The 24,557-nt window shown below is 55.0% G+C and overlaps 9 non-coding genes across 9 annotated transcripts; all 9 read right to left on the bottom strand.

The window, feature by feature from the left end:
* Positions 1-201: 201 nt before the first annotated feature.
* LOC132361709 (small nucleolar RNA SNORD116) lies at positions 202-294 on the bottom strand. The gene has a single exon (XR_009501979.1). It is a non-coding gene; the product is annotated as a small nucleolar RNA SNORD116 (small nucleolar RNA).
* A 2,668-nt stretch (positions 295-2,962) lies between these two features.
* Positions 2,963-3,055, bottom strand: LOC132361171 (small nucleolar RNA SNORD116). The gene has a single exon (XR_009501481.1). It is a non-coding gene; the product is annotated as a small nucleolar RNA SNORD116 (small nucleolar RNA).
* Positions 3,056-5,745: 2,690 nt separating this feature from the next.
* On the bottom strand, positions 5,746-5,838 carry LOC132361710 (small nucleolar RNA SNORD116). Its single transcript, XR_009501980.1, has one exon. It is a non-coding gene; the product is annotated as a small nucleolar RNA SNORD116 (small nucleolar RNA).
* Positions 5,839-8,506: 2,668 nt separating this feature from the next.
* On the bottom strand, positions 8,507-8,599 carry LOC132361172 (small nucleolar RNA SNORD116). Its single transcript, XR_009501482.1, has one exon. It is a non-coding gene; the product is annotated as a small nucleolar RNA SNORD116 (small nucleolar RNA).
* A 2,687-nt stretch (positions 8,600-11,286) lies between these two features.
* On the bottom strand, positions 11,287-11,379 carry LOC132361711 (small nucleolar RNA SNORD116). The gene has a single exon (XR_009501981.1). It is a non-coding gene; the product is annotated as a small nucleolar RNA SNORD116 (small nucleolar RNA).
* Positions 11,380-14,047: 2,668 nt separating this feature from the next.
* On the bottom strand, positions 14,048-14,140 carry LOC132361173 (small nucleolar RNA SNORD116). Its single transcript, XR_009501483.1, has one exon. It is a non-coding gene; the product is annotated as a small nucleolar RNA SNORD116 (small nucleolar RNA).
* Positions 14,141-16,827: 2,687 nt separating this feature from the next.
* On the bottom strand, positions 16,828-16,920 carry LOC132361712 (small nucleolar RNA SNORD116). The gene has a single exon (XR_009501982.1). It is a non-coding gene; the product is annotated as a small nucleolar RNA SNORD116 (small nucleolar RNA).
* Positions 16,921-19,588: 2,668 nt separating this feature from the next.
* LOC132361175 (small nucleolar RNA SNORD116) lies at positions 19,589-19,681 on the bottom strand. Its single transcript, XR_009501484.1, has one exon. It is a non-coding gene; the product is annotated as a small nucleolar RNA SNORD116 (small nucleolar RNA).
* Positions 19,682-22,371: 2,690 nt separating this feature from the next.
* On the bottom strand, positions 22,372-22,464 carry LOC132361713 (small nucleolar RNA SNORD116). The gene has a single exon (XR_009501983.1). It is a non-coding gene; the product is annotated as a small nucleolar RNA SNORD116 (small nucleolar RNA).
* Between the last annotated feature and the right edge of the window lie 2,093 nt (positions 22,465-24,557).

Here is a 24,557-nt window from a genome sequence, read left to right on the forward strand (position 1 = left end):
CCTGCCCTCTTGCATTCCCTCAACGGCCTTTTAGCAGGGACCGGGGATTCATAGATGACCCAGCTTATGGGCAGACATGGTCGACCCTCAGACAGGAGCCCCTCCAATGCTGGAGCCCTTAGTGGGGTTTGCATGCCTGTCAGCAGGGGACGTTGGCCCTCACTCCTAACTGTCCCATACTCCCGAGACAGGAAACGTGCTGGACCTCAGTTTCGATGAGGAGACGGTAGAGCGTTCTCACTCATTTTGTTCAGATTTTCCAAGGAATGCATACAAGGGTGTCATCATCGATCCAAGCACATGCTGGGACGCTGCAGAACACAAAAGGGAAGGCCATGGGTCTCTGCAGAGGAGCCATGACCTGGAAGTACTCCAACTGCCTGGGGAATCCACAGTCCTCACGCCACTCAGCAAGACCAACAATCAATCCACTCTTGCAACCATTGGGCCCATCTGTGGAAATCCTAATATCCAATGCCACATCTTAGTATGGGTGAATGCCTACCATCCTGAGCTATCCACAGCCTTGCTCGGCAACGTGCACCCGCCCCACTTTGTCCAGTTCTCCTTAGCACATCCAGTCATCAGACAACGCGAAGGTCTTCTTCTCTTTGCCGACAGCAGGCCTTACTCTGCAACTGCACCTGAGAAGTGGACAGAAGTCAGGCAGGTTTCTGAATTGCACAAGGGTCCTCAGAGAACATGATTTTTGGGAACACTTAACCTGGGCGTGAGCCTGGAACCTGCTTCCCAAGTACCACTATCCCTTACCGAAAACTGACTGTGTGTCTCACAGCATGACTGAAGGAAGTTACGCACGTACATTGCTCGGTGTGTGAGACGCTGTATATGTGTATTCACACGTGTGGGTGAGTGTGACTGTGACTGTGCACGAGGATGCGTTTGTGGATACCTATGTGTGCCGCTAAACACGCGTCTTGGTCTCTGGGTGTCCCTGTGGCCCTCTGCAGACGCCTCTAACAGTAAACGTCATAGTTTATACACAGCACCCTGGTTGGACCCCCAACTGAAAGGAGAAAGACCCCTGTCAGCTTCATGAGGCCGCATGCGAACTTTGAACCCCAGGCTGTCAAAATAGGCCACAGACTCCCGCTCTCCCACAGCCACGCCTTCTGACCAAAGCACAAAGACTGGACGAGACCTCCCTCCCGGCCGTGGGTGTCACACCTATGTGGACCTGGAGATCCTGCCACCTACCACCACATCTGATGTGCCCTTGGGGTCACTCCCAGTGCTCCCGGAAGCAAGGTAACCTCCCATAGGCAGGCTGACACCGACCTGCAGTTGCCGACAGGCAAGATGCAGCCTGGCACTTCTCAAGGGGTTAACGGACTTTGGCCCAAGTGCCTCATCTCGCCAACTAGACCAAATCACTTTCCATGACCCCGTGGGAATGCCCTCAATGGGAAGTGTTGGGCTTCAGCAACCATGACACAGGTTGGAACCCCACAGCGGAAATTAGGCCACCTTCCCGGACACGTATAGGCAAGCTTCCAACTGGTAGGCTTTGCGGCCCTGACCACTGAGGAAACGCTCAAACGCTACACAGCCTCGTCCTAAGTGCCCTCCTCCTGCCTGCAGGGCGACTCGACTCTACTTGAAGCCACAGACATCATGTGAACACGGAGACACTGAACAGCAGGGAAGACACACCGCAAGCCTGTCTGCTTTGATGATGCCCACCCCACCCCACGCATCCTGGCAATTCCTCCACTGCCACGGCGACACTACCGAGGCACTCACAGTGATCAAAGGCACTGTCCCCGACGACCACAGACAGACTTTCAACGGAAAACCTTTGCCACACGAGGGGACCTGGAAACTTGAAAGGGCACAGTGGCTGTCCACGACAGTGCGCCTGGCGTCGCAACAGTGCCCCCACCTCTGTCCCCACAACGGACTGCTCCAGGTAAACCTCTGGCTGTTCGCAAGCCGAGTCATGCCCCCCCGGGAGAAGCACTTTCGCTTTGCACATTCCCAAACAACGGAACGATTAGGCCAAAGGGGATGTTCGCATAACTAAACATCCTCCAAGGAGGCCAGCAGAGACGCGTCACCATGTCAATCCTCTTTACGTCTCGCAAGACACCCTTTGGGTGTCATTCCCATGGCAATGGGATTCCAACTCTACACAGGTTACCTACCTCACCTCATCCACTTGAACTGCCAAAGCCATCCCGTCCATAGGCAGCTGATGCCAGCCCATCACGAACATGACACATCCTTGGGAAGCCGAGGCCAGCACCTGCAACCCAATTATGATAGCCTATTCCACGACATCACAAAGGACATGTCCTCATCTTCCCTTCCCTTCCTGTACGGGCCATCAGTGATCCACGCAGGTTTAAATTCAGCACTCATTCCTCTCCCCACTCCACGATGACCCACTTGGCATCAACACTGTGCCGGGAGTTAAAGTAGAGAAGCAAACAAGGGCAGCAGCGAGGCCTAATCCATCAGCCCCTTTCCGCCGATGCCCAACCGAGCTCACCCCCGCCCATTGCTCCAGCCTCACTAGGCACTCAAGAAGCTCACCGTGAAAAACGCAAGAACAGGGAGGGCCACAGGCCTGGCCTGAGGTTCCAGGCACCAACCAGGGACGCTTGCTCATTTTGGCTTCCAGAATCAACCCCCAAAATGGCATGCACGAAGCGTGATCCTGGCCAAAACTCACCTCCCAACTGCAAGCTAACTGGGCCTAGACCAGCACACACTCTGACTCTTAAGACCAGCAGGAGAGCCTGCCCACTCGCATTCCCTCAACAGCCATTCAGCAGGGACCCGGGATTCACAGATAACACAGCTTATGTGCAGACACGGTCAACCCTCAGACAGGAGCCCCTCCAATACTGGAGTCCTTGGTGGTGTTTGCATGCATGTCAGCGGAAGACGCTGGCCCTCATTCCTAACTGTCCTCTCCCCCTGAGAGAGGAAACGTGCTGAACCTCAGTTTCGATGACGAGACGGTAGAGTGTTCTCACTTATTTGGCTCAGATTTTCCAAGGAATGCATGCAAGGGTGTCATCATCAATCCAAGCACATGCTGGGACGCTGCAGAACACAACCGGGGTCTGCACGGGACACTGTACAGGAGCCATGAGCCTGGGCTACCCCAAAAGCCTGGAGAATCCACAGCCCTCAGGCCACTCAGCAAGGGGAACAATCAATCCACTCTTGCAGCCATTGGGCCCGTCTGAGGAAAACCTAATATCTAACGGCACATCTTGGGGTGCTTGAATACCTACCATCCTGAGTTATCCACGACCACGCTCGGGGACACGGGCCCGCCTCACTTTTTCCAGTTCTTCTTAGCACCTCCAGTCATCAGAGCACACGAAGGTCTTCTTGTTTGTGCCGACGGCCAGCCTTTCCCAGCAACTGCACCTGAGAAGTGGACAGAAATCACCGAGGCTTCATAAGTGGACCGGTGTCCTCACAGGACATGATCCATAAAAACAGTTACCTGGCCTTGAGCTCTGAAACTGCTTCCCAAGGACCTCTAACCCTTACCGAGAATTGACTGCATGTCTGATAGTACGACTGCAGGAAGTTAGGCACATATGTTGGCCGGTGTCTGAGAGGCTGTATGTGTGTGTTCACGCGTGTGCGCATGTGTGACTGTGACTACGCATGCGGACGTGCTTGTGGGTTTCTCTGTGTGCCGCTGCATACGCGTCTTGGTCTCTGTGTGTCCCTATGGCCCTGTGAAGAGGAGTCCAACAATAAAAGAAACAGTTTATACACAGCACCGTGGTTAGACCCCTAACTAAAAGGAGAAAAAACCCTGTCAGCTTTAAGAGGCCGCAGGCACACTTTGACCCCCAGGGGCTGTTGAAATAGTCCACGGACTCCCGCTCTCCTACAGCCACGCCTTCTGACCAAAACACAAAGCCTCGACGAGACCTGCCTCCGGGCCTTGGCTGTGACATCGACATGCACCTCGAGACTCTGTCAGCTACCAGTATATCTGATGGGCATTTGGGGTCACTCGCAGCACTTCCGGAAGCAAGGGAACTCCCATGGTCGGGCCGACACCGACCGGCAGCTGTCTGCTGCCAAGATGCAGTCTGAAAACACTCAAGGGGCTAACGAACGTGGGCCCACGTGCCACTTCTCGCCAACTAGGCCTAATCACTTTCCATTGACCCGTGGGAATGCCCACCACAGGAAGTGGTGGGCTTCAGCCACCATGACCCATGTCAGATCCCCACGGCGGAAACTAGTCCACATTCCCAGCCACGTCTCAGGCAGCTCCCATCTTGAATGTTCGCGGCCCTGACCCCTAAGGAAACGCTCAAACCCTTGAAAGCCTCGTCCTACATGCCCTCCTCCAGCCCACAGGGCGACACGACCCTACTGGAAACCACAAACATCTTCAGAACACGGGAACACTGAACACCAGGGAAGACAGACCGCAAGCCTGTCTCCTTCGTTGATGCTGATCCCACACCATGCATCCTGGAAATTCTCCACTGCCACAGTGACACTACCGAGTAACTCACAGTGATCAAAGGCATGGTCCCCGAGGACCACAGACAAACTTTCAATGGAAGACCTCTGCCATGCGAGGGAACTTGGAAGCCTGAAAGGGAACAGTGGCTGGCCACGGCAGCACAGCAGGCATGGCAATGGGGCCCCCATCTCTGCCCCACCAATGGACTGCTCCAGATAAACCTCTGGCTGTTCGAAAGGCCTGCGTGCTACACCGGCCGGTCACGTCATTCCCCCACGGGAGAAACACTTTCGCTTTACACATTGCCAAACAAGGGAACAAAGCGGCCAAAGGGGATGTTCGCATAACTCAACTACCTGCAAGGAGGCCGGCACAGACGCCTCACCATGTCGATCTTCTCTACTTCCCGCAAGACACCCTTTGGGTGTCATTCCTCGGGCAATGGGATCGCAGCTCTACACAGCTTACCTACCTCAACTCACCCACTTGAACTGCCAAAGCCATCCGCTCCATAGGCAGCTTAGGCCAGCCCATCACGAACAAGACACATTCTTGGGAAGCCGAGGCCAGCGCCTGCAACCCAATGATGACAACCCATCCCACGACATCACACAGGACCTTTCCTCATGATACCTTACCTTTCTCTCCAGGCCAGCAGCCACCACCCAGGCTGAAATGCTTCACTCGATCCACACCCCACTCCACGAAGATCCACTTAGCGCCAACAGTGTGCCGGCAACTTCAGCAGAGGAGCTGACAGGGGCAGCACTGAGGCCTAAACCATCAGCCCCCTTCCGCCATCGCCCAACTCCAGCCCATGCCCGCCCACGGCTCCAGCCACGCGGGGCAGTCAAGAACCTCACTGCACGAAACACAACAACAGAGAGGGCCACAGGCCTGGCCTGAGGCTCCAGGCTCCAACCAGGGAAGCTTGCTCATGTTGGCTTCCATAATCAACCTCGGAAGCGGCATGCACAAAGTGTGATCCTGTCCAAAAATCACCTCTCCAAGCTGCAAGCTTACTGGGTCTCTACCAGAACACACTCCGACCCTGAAGACTAGCAGGAAAGCCTGCCCTCTTGCATTCCCTCAACGGCCTTTTAGCAGGGACCGGGGATTCATAGATGACCCAGCTTATGGGCAGACATGGTCGACCCTCAGACAGGAGCCCCTCCAATGCTGGAGCCCTTAGTGGGGTTTGCATGCCTGTCAGCAGGGGACGTTGGCCCTCACTCCTAACTGTCCCATACTCCCGAGACAGGAAACGTGCTGGACCTCAGTTTCGATGAGGAGACGGTAGAGCGTTCTCACTCATTTTGTTCAGATTTTCCAAGGAATGCATACAAGGGTGTCATCATCGATCCAAGCACATGCTGGGACGCTGCAGAACACAAAAGGGAAGGCCATGGGTCTCTGCAGAGGAGCCATGACCTGGAAGTACTCCAACTGCCTGGGGAATCCACAGTCCTCACGCCACTCAGCAAGACCAACAATCAATCCACTCTTGCAACCATTGGGCCCATCTGTGGAAATCCTAATATCCAATGCCACATCTTAGTATGGGTGAATGCCTACCATCCTGAGCTATCCACAGCCTTGCTCGGCAACGTGCACCCGCCCCACTTTGTCCAGTTCTCCTTAGCACATCCAGTCATCAGACAACGCGAAGGTCTTCTTCTCTTTGCCGACAGCAGGCCTTACTCTGCAACTGCACCTGAGAAGTGGACAGAAGTCAGGCAGGTTTCTGAATTGCACAAGGGTCCTCAGAGAACATGATTTTTGGGAACACTTAACCTGGGCGTGAGCCTGGAACCTGCTTCCCAAGTACCACTATCCCTTACCGAAAACTGACTGTGTGTCTCACAGCATGACTGAAGGAAGTTACGCACGTACATTGCTCGGTGTGTGAGACGCTGTATATGTGTATTCACACGTGTGGGTGAGTGTGACTGTGACTGTGCACGAGGATGCGTTTGTGGATACCTATGTGTGCCGCTAAACACGCGTCTTGGTCTCTGGGTGTCCCTGTGGCCCTCTGCAGACGCCTCTAACAGTAAACGTCATAGTTTATACACAGCACCCTGGTTGGACCCCCAACTGAAAGGAGAAAGACCCCTGTCAGCTTCATGAGGCCGCATGCGAACTTTGAACCCCAGGCTGTCAAAATAGGCCACAGACTCCCGCTCTCCCACAGCCACGCCTTCTGACCAAAGCACAAAGACTGGACGAGACCTCCCTCCCGGCCGTGGGTGTCACACCTATGTGGACCTGGAGATCCTGCCACCTACCACCACATCTGATGTGCCCTTGGGGTCACTCCCAGTGCTCCCGGAAGCAAGGTAACCTCCCATAGGCAGGCTGACACCGACCTGCAGTTGCCGACAGGCAAGATGCAGCCTGGCACTTCTCAAGGGGTTAACGGACTTTGGCCCAAGTGCCTCATCTCGCCAACTAGACCAAATCACTTTCCATGACCCCGTGGGAATGCCCTCAATGGGAAGTGTTGGGCTTCAGCAACCATGACACAGGTTGGAACCCCACAGCGGAAATTAGGCCACCTTCCCGGACACGTATAGGCAAGCTTCCAACTGGTAGGCTTTGCGGCCCTGACCACTGAGGAAACGCTCAAACGCTACACAGCCTCGTCCTAAGTGCCCTCCTCCTGCCTGCAGGGCGACTCGACTCTACTTGAAGCCACAGACATCATGTGAACACGGAGACACTGAACAGCAGGGAAGACACACCGCAAGCCTGTCTGCTTTGATGATGCCCACCCCACCCCACGCATCCTGGCAATTCCTCCACTGCCACGGCGACACTACCGAGGCACTCACAGTGATCAAAGGCACTGTCCCCGACGACCACAGACAGACTTTCAACGGAAAACCTTTGCCACACGAGGGGACCTGGAAACTTGAAAGGGCACAGTGGCTGTCCACGACAGTGCGCCTGGCGTCGCAACAGTGCCCCCACCTCTGTCCCCACAACGGACTGCTCCAGGTAAACCTCTGGCTGTTCGCAAGCCGAGTCATGCCCCCCCGGGAGAAGCACTTTCGCTTTGCACATTCCCAAACAACGGAACGATTAGGCCAAAGGGGATGTTCGCATAACTAAACATCCTCCAAGGAGGCCAGCAGAGACGCGTCACCATGTCAATCCTCTTTACGTCTCGCAAGACACCCTTTGGGTGTCATTCCCATGGCAATGGGATTCCAACTCTACACAGGTTACCTACCTCACCTCATCCACTTGAACTGCCAAAGCCATCCCGTCCATAGGCAGCTGATGCCAGCCCATCACGAACATGACACATCCTTGGGAAGCCGAGGCCAGCACCTGCAACCCAATTATGATAGCCTATTCCACGACATCACAAAGGACATGTCCTCATCTTCCCTTCCCTTCCTGTACGGGCCATCAGTGATCCACGCAGGTTTAAATTCAGCACTCATTCCTCTCCCCACTCCACGATGACCCACTTGGCATCAACACTGTGCCGGGAGTTAAAGTAGAGAAGCAAACAAGGGCAGCAGCGAGGCCTAATCCATCAGCCCCTTTCCGCCGATGCCCAACCGAGCTCACCCCCGCCCATTGCTCCAGCCTCACTAGGCACTCAAGAAGCTCACCGTGAAAAACGCAAGAACAGGGAGGGCCACAGGGCTGGCCTGAGGTTCCAGGCACCAACCAGGGACGCTTGCTCATTTTGGCTTCCAGAATCAACCCCCAAAATGGCATGCACGAAGCGTGATCCTGGCCAAAACTCACCTCCCAACTGCAAGCTAACTGGGCCTAGACCAGCACACACTCTGACTCTTAAGACCAGCAGGAGAGCCTGCCCCCTCGCATTCCCTCAACAGCCATTCAGCAGGGACCCGGGATTCACAGATAACACAGCTTATGTGCAGACACGGTCAACCCTCAGACAGGAGCCCCTCCAATACTGGAGTCCTTGGTGGTGTTTGCATGCATGTCAGCGGAAGACGCTGGCCCTCATTCCTAACTGTCCTCTCCCCCTGAGAGAGGAAACGTGCTGAACCTCAGTTTCGATGACGAGACGGTAGAGTGTTCTCACTTATTTGGCTCAGATTTTCCAAGGAATGCATGCAAGGGTGTCATCATCAATCCAAGCACATGCTGGGACGCTGCAGAACACAACCGGGGTCTGCGCGGGACACTGTACAGGAGCCATGAGCCTGGGCTACCCCAAAAGCCTGGAGAATCCACAGCCCTCAGGCCACTCAGCAAGGGGAACAATCAATCCACTCTTGCAGCCATTGGGCCCGTCTGAGGAAAACCTAATATCTAACGGCACATCTTGGGGTGCTTGAATACCTACCATCCTGAGTTATCCACGACCACGCTCGGGGACATGGGCCCGCCTCACTTTTTCCAGTTCTTCTTAGCACCTCCAGTCATCAGAGCACACGAAGGTCTTGTTTGTGTCGACGGCCAGCCTTTCCCAGCAACTGCACCTGAGAAGTGGACAGAAATCACCGAGGCTTCATAAGTGGACCGGTGTCCTCACAGGACATGATCCATAAAAACATTTACCTGGCCTTGAGCTCTGAAACTGCTTCCCAAGGACCTCTAACCCTTACCGAGAATTGACTGCATGTCTGATAGTACGACTGCAGGAAGATAGGCACATATGTTGGCCGGTGTCTGAGAGGCTGTATGTGTGTGTTCACGCGTGTGCGCATGTGTGACTGTGACTACGCATGCGGACGTGCTTGTGGGTTTCTCTGTGTGCCGCTGCATACGCGTCTTGGTCTCTGTGTGTCCCTATGGCCCTGTGAAGAGGAGTCCAACAATAAAAGAAACAGTTTATACACAGCACCGTGGTTAGACCCCTAACTAAAAGGAGAAAAAACCCTGTCAGCTTTAAGAGGCCGCAGGCACACTTTGACCCCCAGGGGCTGTTGAAATAGTCCACGGACTCCCGCTCTCCTACAGCCACGCCTTCTGACCAAAACACAAAGCCTCGACGAGACCTGCCTCCGGGCCTTGGCTGTGACATCGACATGCACCTCGAGACTCTGTCAGCTACCAGTATATCTGATGGGCATTTGGGGTCACTCGCAGCACTTCCGGAAGCAAGGGAACTCCCATGGTCGGGCCGACACCGACCGGCAGCTGTCTGCTGCCAAGATGCAGTCTGAAAACACTCAAGGGGCTAACGAACGTGGGCCCACGTGCCACTTCTCGCCAACTAGGCCTAATCACTTTCCATTGACCCGTGGGAATGCCCACCACAGGAAGTGGTGGGCTTCAGCCACCATGACCCATGTCAGATCCCCACGGCGGAAACTAGTCCACATTCCCAGCCACGTCTCAGGCAGCTCCCATCTTGAATGTTCGCGGCCCTGACCCCTAAGGAAACGCTCAAACCCTTGAAAGCCTCGTCCTACATGCCCTCCTCCAGCCCACAGGGCGACACGACCCTACTGGAAACCACAAACATCTTCAGAACACGGGAACACTGAACACCAGGGAAGACAGACCGCAAGCCTGTCTCCTTCGTTGATGCTGATCCCACACCATGCATCCTGGAAATTCTCCACTGCCACAGTGACACTACCGAGTAACTCACAGTGATCAAAGGCATGGTCCCCGAGGACCACAGACAAACTTTCAATGGAAGACCTCTGCCATGCGAGGGAACTTGGAAGCCTGAAAGGGAACAGTGGCTGGCCACGGCAGCACAGCAGGCATGGCAATGGGGCCCCCATCTCTGCCCCACCAATGGACTGCTCCAGATAAACCTCTGGCTGTTCGAAAGGCCTGCGTGCTACACCGGCCGGTCACGTCATTCCCCCACGGGAGAAACACTTTCGCTTTACACATTGCCAAACAAGGGAACAAAGCGGCCAAAGGGGATGTTCGCATAACTCAACTACCTGCAAGGAGGCCGGCACAGACGCCTCACCATGTCGATCTTCTCTACTTCCCGCAAGACACCCTTTGGGTGTCATTCCTCGGGCAATGGGATCGCAGCTCTACACAGCTTACCTACCTCAACTCACCCACTTGAACTGCCAAAGCCATCCGCTCCATAGGCAGCTTAGGCCAGCCCATCACGAACAAGACACATTCTTGGGAAGCCGAGGCCAGCGCCTGCAACCCAATGATGACAACCCATCCCACGACATCACACAGGACCTTTCCTCATGATACCTTACCTTTCTCTCCAGGCCAGCAGCCACCACCCAGGCTGAAATGCTTCACTCGATCCACACCCCACTCCACGAAGATCCACTTAGCGCCAACAGTGTGCCGGCAACTTCAGCAGAGGAGCTGACAGGGGCAGCACTGAGGCCTAAACCATCAGCCCCCTTCCGCCATCGCCCAACTCCAGCCCATGCCCGCCCACGGCTCCAGCCACGCGGGGCAGTCAAGAACCTCACTGCACGAAACACAACAACAGAGAGGGCCACAGGCCTGGCCTGAGGCTCCAGGCTCCAACCAGGGAAGCTTGCTCATGTTGGCTTCCATAATCAACCTCGGAAGCGGCATGCACAAAGTGTGATCCTGTCCAAAAATCACCTCTCCAAGCTGCAAGCTTACTGGGTCTCTACCAGAACACACTCCGACCCTGAAGACTAGCAGGAAAGCCTGCCCTCTTGCATTCCCTCAACGGCCTTTTAGCAGGGACCGGGGATTCATAGATGACCCAGCTTATGGGCAGACATGGTCGACCCTCAGACAGGAGCCCCTCCAATGCTGGAGCCCTTAGTGGGGTTTGCATGCCTGTCAGCAGGGGACGTTGGCCCTCACTCCTAACTGTCCCATACTCCCGAGACAGGAAACGTGCTGGACCTCAGTTTCGATGAGGAGACGGTAGAGCGTTCTCACTCATTTTGTTCAGATTTTCCAAGGAATGCATACAAGGGTGTCATCATCGATCCAAGCACATGCTGGGACGCTGCAGAACACAAAAGGGAAGGCCATGGGTCTCTGCAGAGGAGCCATGACCTGGAAGTACTCCAACTGCCTGGGGAATCCACAGTCCTCACGCCACTCAGCAAGACCAACAATCAATCCACTCTTGCAACCATTGGGCCCATCTGTGGAAATCCTAATATCCAATGCCACATCTTAGTATGGGTGAATGCCTACCATCCTGAGCTATCCACAGCCTTGCTCGGCAACGTGCACCCGCCCCACTTTGTCCAGTTCTCCTTAGCACATCCAGTCATCAGACAACGCGAAGGTCTTCTTCTCTTTGCCGACAGCAGGCCTTACTCTGCAACTGCACCTGAGAAGTGGACAGAAGTCAGGCAGGTTTCTGAATTGCACAAGGGTCCTCAGAGAACATGATTTTTGGGAACACTTAACCTGGGCGTGAGCCTGGAACCTGCTTCCCAAGTACCACTATCCCTTACCGAAAACTGACTGTGTGTCTCACAGCACGACTGAAGGAAGTTACGCACGTACATTGCTCAGTGTGTGAGACGCTGTATATGTGTATTCACACGTGTGGGTGAGTGTGACTGTGACTGTGCACGAGGATGCGTTTGTGGATACCTATGTGTGCCGCTAAACACGCGTCTTGGTCTCTGGGTGTCCCTGTGGCCCTCTGCAGACGCCTCTAACAGTAAACGTCATACTTTATACACAGCACCCTGGTTGGACCCCCAACTGAAAGGAGAAAGACCCCTGTCAGCTTCATGAGGCCGCATGCGAACTTTGAACCCCAGGCTGTCAAAATAGGCCACAGACTCCCGCTCTCCCACAGCCACGCCTTCTGACCAAAGCACAAAGACTGGACGAGACCTCCCTCCCGGCCGTGGGTGTCACACCTATGTGGACCTGGAGATCCTGCCACCTACCACCACATCTGATGTGCCCTTGGGGTCACTCCCAGTGCTCCCGGAAGCAAGGTAACCTCCCATAGGCAGGCTGACACCGACCTGCAGTTGCCGACAGGCAAGATGCAGCCTGGCACTTCTCAAGGGGTTAACGGACTTCAGCCCAAGTGCCTCATCTCGCCAACTAGACCAAATCACTTTCCATGACCCCGTGGGAATGCCCTCAATGGGAAGTGTTGGGCTTCAGCAACCATGACACAGGTTGGAACCCCACAGCGGAAATTAGGCCACCTTCCTGGCCACGTATAGGCAAGCTTCCAACTGGTAGGCTTTGCGGCCCTGACCACTGAGGAAACGCTCAAACGCTACACAGCCTCGTCCTAAGTGCCCTCCTCCTGCCTGCAGGGCGACTCGACTCTACTTGAAGCCACAGACATCATGTGAACACGGAGACACTGAACAGCAGGGAAGACACACCGCAAGCCTGTCTGCTTTGATGATGCCCACCCCACCCCACGCATCCTGGCAATTCCTCCACTGCCACGGCGACACTACCGAGGCACTCACAGTGATCAAAGGCACTGTCCCCGACGACCACAGACAGACTTTCAACGGAAAACCTTTGCCACACGAGGGGACCTGGAAACTTGAAAGGGCACAGTGGCTGTCCACGACAGTGCGCCTGGCGTCGCAACAGTGCCCCCACCTCTGTCCCCACAACGGACTGCTCCAGGTAAACCTCTGGCTGTTCGCAAGCCGAGTCATGCCCCCCCGGGAGAAGCACTTTCGCTTTGCACATTCCCAAACAACGGAACGATTAGGCCAAAGGGGATGTTCGCATAACTAAACATCCTCCAAGGAGGCCAGCAGAGACGCGTCACCATGTCAATCCTCTTTACGTCTCGCAAGACACCCTTTGGGTGTCTTTCCCATGGCAATGGGATTCCAACTCTACACAGGTTACCTACCTCACCTCATCCACTTGAACTGCCAAAGCCATCCCGTCCATAGGCAGCTGATGCCAGCCCATCACGAACATGACACATCCTTGGGAAGCCGAGGCTAGCACCTGCAACCCAATTATGATAGCCTATTCCACGACATCACAAAGGACATGTCCTCATCTTCCCTTCCCTTCCTGTACGGGCCATCAGTGATCCACGCAGGTTTAAATTCAGCACTCATTCCTCTCCCCACTCCACGATGACCCACTTGGCATCAACACTGTGCCGGGAGTTAAAGTAGAGAAGCAAACAAGGGCAGCAGCGAGGCCTAATCCATCAGCCCCTTTCCGCCGATGCCCAACCGAGCTCACCCCCGCCCATTGCTCCAGCCTCACTAGGCACTCAAGAAGCTCACCGTGAAAAACGCAAGAACAGGGAGGGCCACAGGCCTGGCCTGAGGTTCCAGGCACCAACCAGGGACGCTTGCTCATTTTGGCTTCCAGAATCAACCCCCAAAATGGCATGCACGAAGCGTGATCCTGGCCAAAACTCACCTCCCAACTGCAAGCTAACTGGGCCTAGACCAGCACACACTCTGACTCTTAAGACCAGCAGGAGAGCCTGCCCCCTCGCATTCCCTCAACAGCCATTCAGCAGGGACCCGGGATTCACAGATAACACAGCTTATGTGCAGACACGGTCAACCCTCAGACAGGAGCCCCTCCAATACTGGAGTCCTTGGTGGTGTTTGCATGCATGTCAGCGGAAGACGCTGGCCCTCATTCCTAACTGTCCTCTCCCCCTGAGAGAGGAAACGTGCTGAACCTCAGTTTCGATGACGAGACGGTAGAGTGTTCTCACTTATTTGGCTCAGATTTTCCAAGGAATGCATGCAAGGGTGTCATCATCAATCCAAGCACATGCTGGGACGCTGCAGAACACAACCGGGGTCTGCGCGGGACACTGTACAGGACCCATGAGCCTGGGCTACCCCAAAAGCCTGGAGAATCCACAGCCCTCAGGCCACTCAGCAAGGGGAACAATCAATCCACTCTTGCAGCCATTGGGCCCGTCTGAGGAAAACCTAATATCTAACGGCACATCTTGGGGTGCTTGAATACCTACCATCCTGAGTTATCCACGACCACGCTCGGGGACATGGGCCCGCCTCACTTTTGCCAGTTCTTCTTAGCACCTCCAGTCATCAGAGCACACGAAGGTCTTGTTTGTGTCGACGGCCAGCCTTTCCCAGCAACTGCACCTGAGAAGTGGACAGAAATCACCGAGGCTTCATAAGTGGACCGGTGTCCTCACAGGACATGATCCATAAAAACATTTACCTGGCCTTGAGCTCTGAAACTGCTTCCCAAGGACCTCTAACCCTTACCGAGAATTGACTGCATGTCTGATAGTACGACTGCAGGAAGTTAGGCACATATGTTGGCCGGTGTCTGAGAGGCTGTATGTGTGTGTTCACGCGTGTGCGCATGTGTGACTGTGACTACGCATGCGGACGTGCTTGTGGGTTTCTCTGTGTGCCGCTGCATACGCGTCTTGGTCTCTGTGTGTCCCTATGGCCCTGTGAAGAGGAGTCCAACAATAAAAGAAACAGTTTATACACAGCACCGTGGTTAGACCCCTAACTAAAAGGAGAAAAAACCCTGTCAGCTTTAAGAGGCCGCAGGCACACTTTGACCCCCAGGGGCTGTTGAAATAGTCCACGGACTCCCGCTCTCCTACAGCCACGCCTTCTGACCAAAACACAAAGCCTCGACGAGACCTGCCTCCGGGCCTTGGCTGTGACATCGACATGCACCTCGAGACTCTGTCAGCTACCAGTATATCTGATGGGCATTTGGGGTCACTCGCAGCACTTCCGGAAGCAAGGGAACTCCCATGGTCGGGCCGACACCGACCGGCAGCTGTCTGCTGCCAAGATGCAGTCTGAAAACACTCAAGGGGCTAACGAACGTGGGCCCACGTGCCACTTCTCGCCAACTAGGCCTAATCACTTTCCATTGACCCGTGGGAATGCCCACCACAGGAAGTGGTGGGCTTCAGCCACCATGACCCATGTCAGATCCCCACGGCGGAAACTAGTCCACATTCCCAGCCACGTCTCAGGCAGCTCCCATCTTGAATGTTCGCGGCCCTGACCCCTAAGGAAACGCTCAAACCCTTGAAAGCCTCGTCCTACATGCCCTCCTCCAGCCCACAGGGCGACACGACCCTACTGGAAACCACAAACATCTTCAGAACACGGGAACACTGAACACCAGGGAAGACAGACCGCAAGCCTGTCTCCTTCGTTGATGCTGATCCCACACCATGCATCCTGGAAATTCTCCACTGCCACAGTGACACTACCGAGTAACTCACAGTGATCAAAGGCATGGTCCCCGAGGACCACAGACAAACTTTCAATGGAAGACCTCTGCCATGCGAGGGAACTTGGAAGCCTGAAAGGGAACAGTGGCTGGCCACGGCAGCACAGCAGGCATGGCAATGGGGCCCCCATCTCTGCCCCACCAATGGACTGCTCCAGATAAACCTCTGGCTGTTCGAAAGGCCTGCGTGCTACACCGGCCGGTCACGTCATTCCCCCACGGGAGAAACACTTTCGCTTTACACATTGCCAAACAAGGGAACAAAGCGGCCAAAGGGGATGTTCGCATAACTCAACTACCTGCAAGGAGGCCGGCACAGACGCCTCACCATGTCGATCTTCTCTACTTCCCGCAAGACACCCTTTGGGTGTCATTCCTCGGGCAATGGGATCGCAGCTCTACACAGCTTACCTACCTCAACTCACCCACTTGAACTGCCAAAGCCATCCGCTCCATAGGCAGCTTAGGCCAGCCCATCACGAACAAGACACATTCTTGGGAAGCCGAGGCCAGCGCCTGCAACCCAATGATGACAACCCATCCCACGACATCACACAGGACCTTTCCTCATGATACCTTACCTTTCTCTCCAGGCCAGCAGCCACCACCCAGGCTGAAATGCTTCACTCGATCCACACCCCACTCCACGAAGATCCACTTAGCGCCAACAGTGTGCCGGCAACTTCAGCAGAGGAGCTGACAGGGGCAGCACTGAGGCCTAAACCATCAGCCCCCTTCCGCCATCGCCCAACTCCAGCCCATGCCCGCCCACGGCTCCAGCCACGCGGGGCAGTCAAGAACCTCACTGCACGAAACACAACAACAGAGAGGGCCACAGGCCTGGCCTGAGGCTCCAGGCTCCAACCAGGGAAGCTTGCTCATGTTGGCTTCCATAATCAACCTCGGAAGCGGCATGCACAAAGTGTGATCCTGTCCAAAAATCACCTCTCCAAGCTGCAAGCTTACTGGGTCTATACCAGAACACACTCCGACCCTGAAGACTAGCAGGAAAGCCTGCCCTCTTGCATTCCCTCAACGGCCTTTTAGCAGGGACCGGGGATTCATAGATGACCCAGCTTATGGGCAGACATGGTCGACCCTCAGACAGGAGCCCCTCCAATGCTGGAGCCCTTAGTGGGGTTTGCATGCCTGTCAGCAGGGGACGTTGGCCCTCACTCCTAACTGTCCCATACTCCCGAGACAGGAAACGTGCTGGACCTCAGTTTCGATGAGGAGACGGTAGAGCGTTCTCACTCATTTTGTTCAGATTTTCCAAGGAATGCATACAAGGGTGTCATCATCGATCCAAGCACATGCTGGGACGCTGCAGAACACAAAAGGGAAGGCCGTGGGTCTCTGCAGAGGAGCCATGGCCTGGAAGTACTCCAACTGCCTGGGGAATCCACAGTCCTCAGGCCACTCAGCAAGACCAACAATCAATCCACGCTTGCAACCATTGGGCCCATCTGTGGAAATCCTAATATCCAATGGCACATCTTAGTATGGGTGAATGCCTACCGTCCTGAGCTATCCACAGCCTTCTTCGGCAACGTGCACCCGCCCCACTTTGTCCAGTTCTCCTTAGCACATCCAGTCATCAGACAACGCGAAGGTCTTCTTCTCTTTGCCGACAGCCAGCCTTACTCTGCAACTGCACCTGAGAAGTGGACAGAAGTCAGGCAGGTTTCTGAATTGCACAAGGGTCCTCAGAGAACATGATTTTTGGGAACACTTAACCTGGGCGTGAGCCTGGAACCTGCTTCCCAAGTACCACTATCCCTTACCGAAAACTGACTGTGTGTCTCACAGCACGACTGAAGGAAGTTACGCACGTACATTGCTCGGTGTGTGAGACGCTGTATATGTGTATTCACACGTGTGGGCGAGTGTGACTGTGACTGTGCACGAGGATGCGTTTGTGGATACCTATGTGTGCCGCTAAACACGCGTCTTGGTCTCTGGGTGTCCCTGTGGCCCTCTGCAGACGCCTCTAACAGTAAACGTCATAGTTTATACACAGCACCCTGGTTGGACCCCCAACTGAAAGGAGAAAGACCCCTGTCAGCTTCATGAGGCCGCATGCGAACTTTGAACCCCAGGCTGTCAAAATAGGCCACAGACTCCCGCTCTCCCACAGCCACGCCTTCTGACCAAAGCACAAAGACTGGACGAGACCTCCCTCCCGGCCGTGGGTGTCACACCTATGTGGACCTGGAGATCCTGCCACCTACCACCACATCTGATGTGCCCTTGGGGTCACTCCCAGTGCTCCCGGAAGCAAGGTAACCTCCCATAGGCAGGCTGACACCGACCTGCAGTTGCCGACAGGCAAGATGCAGCCTGGCACTTCTCAAGGGGTTAACGGACTTCGGCCCAAGTGCCTCATCTCGCCAACTAGACCAAATCACTTTCCATGACCCCGTGGGAATGCCCTCAATGGGAAGTGTTGGGCTTCAGCAACCATGACACAGGTTGGAACCCCACAGCGGAAATTAGGCCACCTTCCTGGCCACGTATAGGCAAGCTTCCAACTGGTAGGCTTTGCGGCCCTGACCACTGAGGAAACGCTCAAACGCTACACAGCCTCGTCCTAAGTGCCCTCCTCCTGCCTGCAGGGCGACTCGACTCTACTTGAAGCCACAGACATCATGTGAACACGGAGACACTGAACAGCAGGGAAGACACACCGCAAGCCTGTCTGCTTTGATGATGCCCACCCCACCCCACGCATCCTGGCAATTCCTCCACTGCCACGGCGACACTACCGAGGCACTCACAGTGATCAAAGGCACTGTCCCCGACGACCACAGACAGACTTTCAACGGAAAACCTTTGCCACACGAGGGGACCTGGAAACTTGAAAGGGCACAGTGGCTGTCCACAACAGTGCGCCTGGCGTCGCAACAGTGCCCCCACCTCTGTCCCCACAACGGACTGCTCCAGGTAAACCTCTGGCTGTTCGCAAGCCGAGTCATGCCCCCCCGGGAGAAGCACTTTCGCTTTGCACATTCCCAAACAACGGAACGATTAGGCCAAAGGGGATGTTCGCATAACTAAACATCCTCCAAGGAGGCCAGCAGAGACGCGTCACCATGTCAATCCTCTTTACGTCTGGCAAGACACCCTTTGGGTGTCTTTCCCATGGCAATGGGATTCCAACTCTACACAGTTTACCTACCTCACCTCATCCACTTGAACTGCCAAAGCCATCCCGTCCATAGGCAGCTGATGCCAGCCCATCACGAACATGACACATCCTTGGGAAGCCGAGGCCAGCACCTGCAACACAATTATGATAGCCTATTCCACGACATCACAAAGGACATGTCCTCATCTTCCCTTCCCTTCCTGTACGGGCCATCAGTGATCCACGCAGGTTTAAATTCAGCACTCATTCCTCTCCCCACTCCACGATGACCCACTTGGCATCAACACTGTGCCGGGAGTTAAAGTAGAGAAGCAAACAAGGGCAGCAGCGAGGCCTAATCCATCAGCCCCTTTCCGCCGATGCCCAACCGAGCTCACCCCCGCCCATTGCTCCAGCCTCACTAGGCACTCAAGAAGCTCACCGTGAAAAACGCAAGAACAGGGAGGGCCACAGGCCTGGCCTGAGGTTCCAGGCACCAACCAGGGACGCTTGCTCATTTTGGCTTCCAGAATCAACCCCCAAAATGGCATGCACGAAGCGTGATCCTGGCCAAAACTCACCTCCCAACTGCAAGCTAACTGGGCCTAGACCAGCACACACTCTGACTCTTAAGACCAGCAGGAGAGCCTGCCCACTCGCATTCCCTCAACAGCCATTCAGCAGGGACCCGGGATTCACAGATAACACAGCTTATGTGCAGACACGGTCAACCCTCAGACAGGAGCCCCTCCAATACTGGAGTCCTTGGTGGTGTTTGCATGCATGTCAGCGGAAGACGCTGGCCCTCATTCCTAACTGTCCTCTCCCCCTGAGAGAGGAAACGTGCTGAACCTCAGTTTCGATGACGAGACGGTAGAGTGTTCTCACTTATTTGGCTCAGATTTTCCAAGGAATGCATGCAAGGGTGTCATCATCAATCCAAGCACATGCTGGGACGCTGCAGAACACAACCGGGGTCTGCACGGGACACTGTACAGGAGCCATGAGCCTGGGCTACCCCAAAAGCCTGGAGAATCCACAGCCCTCAGGCCACTCAGCAAGGGGAACAATCAATCCACTCTTGCAGCCATTGGGCCCGTCTGAGGAAAACCTAATATCTAACGGCACATCTTGGGGTGCTTGAATACCTACCATCCTGAGTTATCCACGACCACGCTCGGGGACACGGGCCCGCCTCACTTTTTCCAGTTCTTCTTAGCACCTCCAGTCATCAGAGCACACGAAGGTCTTCTTGTTTGTGCCGACGGCCAGCCTTTCCCAGCAACTGCACCTGAGAAGTGGACAGAAATCACCGAGGCTTCATAAGTGGACCGGTGTCCTCACAGGACATGATCCATAAAAACAGTTACCTGGCCTTGAGCTCTGAAACTGCTTCCCAAGGACCTCTAACCCTTACCGAGAATTGACTGCATGTCTGATAGTACGACTGCAGGAAGTTAGGCACATATGTTGGCCGGTGTCTGAGAGGCTGTATGTGTGTGTTCACGCGTGTGCGCATGTGTGACTGTGACTACGCATGCGGACGTGCTTGTGGGTTTCTCTGTGTGCCGCTGCATACGCGTCTTGGTCTCTGTGTGTCCCTATGGCCCTGTGAAGAGGAGTCCAACAATAAAAGAAACAGTTTATACACAGCACCGTGGTTAGACCCCTAACTAAAAGGAGAAAAAACCCTGTCAGCTTTAAGAGGCCGCAGGCACACTTTGACCCCCAGGGGCTGTTGAAATAGTCCACGGACTCCCGCTCTCCTACAGCCACGCCTTCTGACCAAAACACAAAGCCTCGACGAGACCTGCCTCCGGGCCTTGGCTGTGACATCGACATGCACCTCGAGACTCTGTCAGCTACCAGTATATCTGATGGGCATTTGGGGTCACTCGCAGCACTTCCGGAAGCAAGGGAACTCCCATGGTCGGGCCGACACCGACCGGCAGCTGTCTGCTGCCAAGATGCAGTCTGAAAACACTCAAGGGGCTAACGAACGTGGGCCCACGTGCCACTTCTCGCCAACTAGGCCTAATCACTTTCCATTGACCCGTGGGAATGCCCACCACAGGAAGTGGTGGGCTTCAGCCACCATGACCCATGTCAGATCCCCACGGCGGAAACTAGTCCACATTCCCAGCCACGTCTCAGGCAGCTCCCATCTTGAATGTTCGCGGCCCTGACCCCTAAGGAAACGCTCAAACCCTTGAAAGCCTCGTCCTACATGCCCTCCTCCAGCCCACAGGGCGACACGACCCTACTGGAAACCACAAACATCTTCAGAACACGGGAACACTGAACACCAGGGAAGACAGACCGCAAGCCTGTCTCCTTCGTTGATGCTGATCCCACACCATGCATCCTGGAAATTCTCCACTGCCACAGTGACACTACCGAGTAACTCACAGTGATCAAAGGCATGGTCCCCGAGGACCACAGACAAACTTTCAATGGAAGACCTCTGCCATGCGAGGGAACTTGGAAGCCTGAAAGGGAACAGTGGCTGGCCACGGCAGCACAGCAGGCATGGCAATGGGGCCCCCATCTCTGCCCCACCAATGGACTGCTCCAGATAAACCTCTGGCTGTTCGAAAGGCCTGCGTGCTACACCGGCCGGTCACGTCATTCCCCCACGGGAGAAACACTTTCGCTTTACACATTGCCAAACAAGGGAACAAAGCGGCCAAAGGGGATGTTCGCATAACTCAACTACCTGCAAGGAGGCCGGCACAGACGCCTCACCATGTCGATCTTCTCTACTTCCCGCAAGACACCCTTTGGGTGTCATTCCTCGGGCAATGGGATCGCAGCTCTACACAGCTTACCTACCTCAACTCACCCACTTGAACTGCCAAAGCCATCCGCTCCATAGGCAGCTTAGGCCAGCCCATCACGAACAAGACACATTCTTGGGAAGCCGAGGCCAGCGCCTGCAACCCAATGATGACAACCCATCCCACGACATCACACAGGACCTTTCCTCATGATACCTTACCTTTCTCTCCAGGCCAGCAGCCACCACCCAGGCTGAAATGCTTCACTCGATCCACACCCCACTCCACGAAGATCCACTTAGCGCCAACAGTGTGCCGGCAACTTCAGCAGAGGAGCTGACAGGGGCAGCACTGAGGCCTAAACCATCAGCCCCCTTCCGCCATCGCCCAACTCCAGCCCATGCCCGCCCACGGCTCCAGCCACGCGGGGCAGTCAAGAACCTCACTGCACGAAACACAACAACAGAGAGGGCCACAGGCCTGGCCTGAGGCTCCAGGCTCCAACCAGGGAAGCTTGCTCATGTTGGCTTCCATAATCAACCTCGGAAGCGGCATGCACAAAGTGTGATCCTGTCCAAAAATCACCTCTCCAAGCTGCAAGCTTACTGGGTCTCTACCAGAACACACTCCGACCCTGAAGACTAGCAGGAAAGCCTGCCCTCTTGCATTCCCTCAACGGCCTTTTAGCAGGGACCGGGGATTCATAGATGACCCAGCTTATGGGCAGACATGGTCGACCCTCAGACAGGAGCCCCTCCAATGCTGGAGCCCTTAGTGGGGTTTGCATGCCTGTCAGCAGGGGACGTTGGCCCTCACTCCTAACTGTCCCATACTCCCGAGACAGGAAACGTGCTGGACCTCAGTTTCGATGAGGAGACGGTAGAGCGTTCTCACTCATTTTGTTCAGATTTTCCAAGGAATGCATACAAGGGTGTCATCATCGATCCAAGCACATGCTGGGACGCTGCAGAACACAAAAGGGAAGGCCATGGGTCTCTGCAGAGGAGCCATGACCTGGAAGTACTCCAACTGCCTGGGGAATCCACAGTCCTCACGCCACTCAGCAAGACCAACAATCAATCCACTCTTGCAACCATTGGGCCCATCTGTGGAAATCCTAATATCCAATGCCACATCTTAGTATGGGTGAATGCCTACCATCCTGAGCTATCCACAGCCTTGCTCGGCAACGTGCACCCGCCCCACTTTGTCCAGTTCTCCTTAGCACATCCAGTCATCAGACAACGCGAAGGTCTTCTTCTCTTTGCCGACAGCAGGCCTTACTCTGCAACTGCACCTGAGAAGTGGACAGAAGTCAGGCAGGTTTCTGAATTGCACAAGGGTCCTCAGAGAACATGATTTTTGGGAACACTTAACCTGGGCGTGAGCCTGGAACCTGCTTCCCAAGTACCACTATCCCTTACCGAAAACTGACTGTGTGTCTCACAGCATGACTGAAGGAAGTTACGCACGTACATTGCTCGGTGTGTGAGACGCTGTATATGTGTATTCACACGTGTGGGTGAGTGTGACTGTGACTGTGCACGAGGATGCGTTTGTGGATACCTATGTGTGCCGCTAAACACGCGTCTTGGTCTCTGGGTGTCCCTGTGGCCCTCTGCAGACGCCTCTAACAGTAAACGTCATAGTTTATACACAGCACCCTGGTTGGACCCCCAACTGAAAGGAGAAAGACCCCTGTCAGCTTCATGAGGCCGCATGCGAACTTTGAACCCCAGGCTGTCAAAATAGGCCACAGACTCCCGCTCTCCCACAGCCACGCCTTCTGACCAAAGCACAAAGACTGGACGAGACCTCCCTCCCGGCCGTGGGTGTCACACCTATGTGGACCTGGAGATCCTGCCACCTACCACCACATCTGATGTGCCCTTGGGGTCACTCCCAGTGCTCCCGGAAGCAAGGTAACCTCCCATAGGCAGGCTGACACCGACCTGCAGTTGCCGACAGGCAAGATGCAGCCTGGCACTTCTCAAGGGGTTAACGGACTTTGGCCCAAGTGCCTCATCTCGCCAACTAGACCAAATCACTTTCCATGACCCCGTGGGAATGCCCTCAATGGGAAGTGTTGGGCTTCAGCAACCATGACACAGGTTGGAACCCCACAGCGGAAATTAGGCCACCTTCCCGGACACGTATAGGCAAGCTTCCAACTGGTAGGCTTTGCGGCCCTGACCACTGAGGAAACGCTCAAACGCTACACAGCCTCGTCCTAAGTGCCCTCCTCCTGCCTGCAGGGCGACTCGACTCTACTTGAAGCCACAGACATCATGTGAACACGGAGACACTGAACAGCAGGGAAGACACACCGCAAGCCTGTCTGCTTTGATGATGCCCACCCCACCCCACGCATCCTGGCAATTCCTCCACTGCCACGGCGACACTACCGAGGCACTCACAGTGATCAAAGGCACTGTCCCCGACGACCACAGACAGACTTTCAACGGAAAACCTTTGCCACACGAGGGGACCTGGAAACTTGAAAGGGCACAGTGGCTGTCCACGACAGTGCGCCTGGCGTCGCAACAGTGCCCCCACCTCTGTCCCCACAACGGACTGCTCCAGGTAAACCTCTGGCTGTTCGCAAGCCGAGTCATGCCCCCCCGGGAGAAGCACTTTCGCTTTGCACATTCCCAAACAACGGAACGATTAGGCCAAAGGGGATGTTCGCATAACTAAACATCCTCCAAGGAGGCCAGCAGAGACGCGTCACCATGTCAATCCTCTTTACGTCTCGCAAGACACCCTTTGGGTGTCATTCCCATGGCAATGGGATTCCAACTCTACACAGGTTACCTACCTCACCTCATCCACTTGAACTGCCAAAGCCATCCCGTCCATAGGCAGCTGATGCCAGCCCATCACGAACATGACACATCCTTGGGAAGCCGAGGCCAGCACCTGCAACCCAATTATGATAGCCTATTCCACGACATCACAAAGGACATGTCCTCATCTTCCCTTCCCTTCCTGTACGGGCCATCAGTGATCCACGCAGGTTTAAATTCAGCACTCATTCCTC

The sequence above is a fragment of the Balaenoptera ricei genome, chromosome 2 (genome assembly GCF_028023285.1).
Source record: "Balaenoptera ricei isolate mBalRic1 chromosome 2, mBalRic1.hap2, whole genome shotgun sequence".
In the NCBI taxonomy this organism is placed as follows: domain Eukaryota; kingdom Metazoa; phylum Chordata; class Mammalia; order Artiodactyla; family Balaenopteridae; genus Balaenoptera; species Balaenoptera ricei.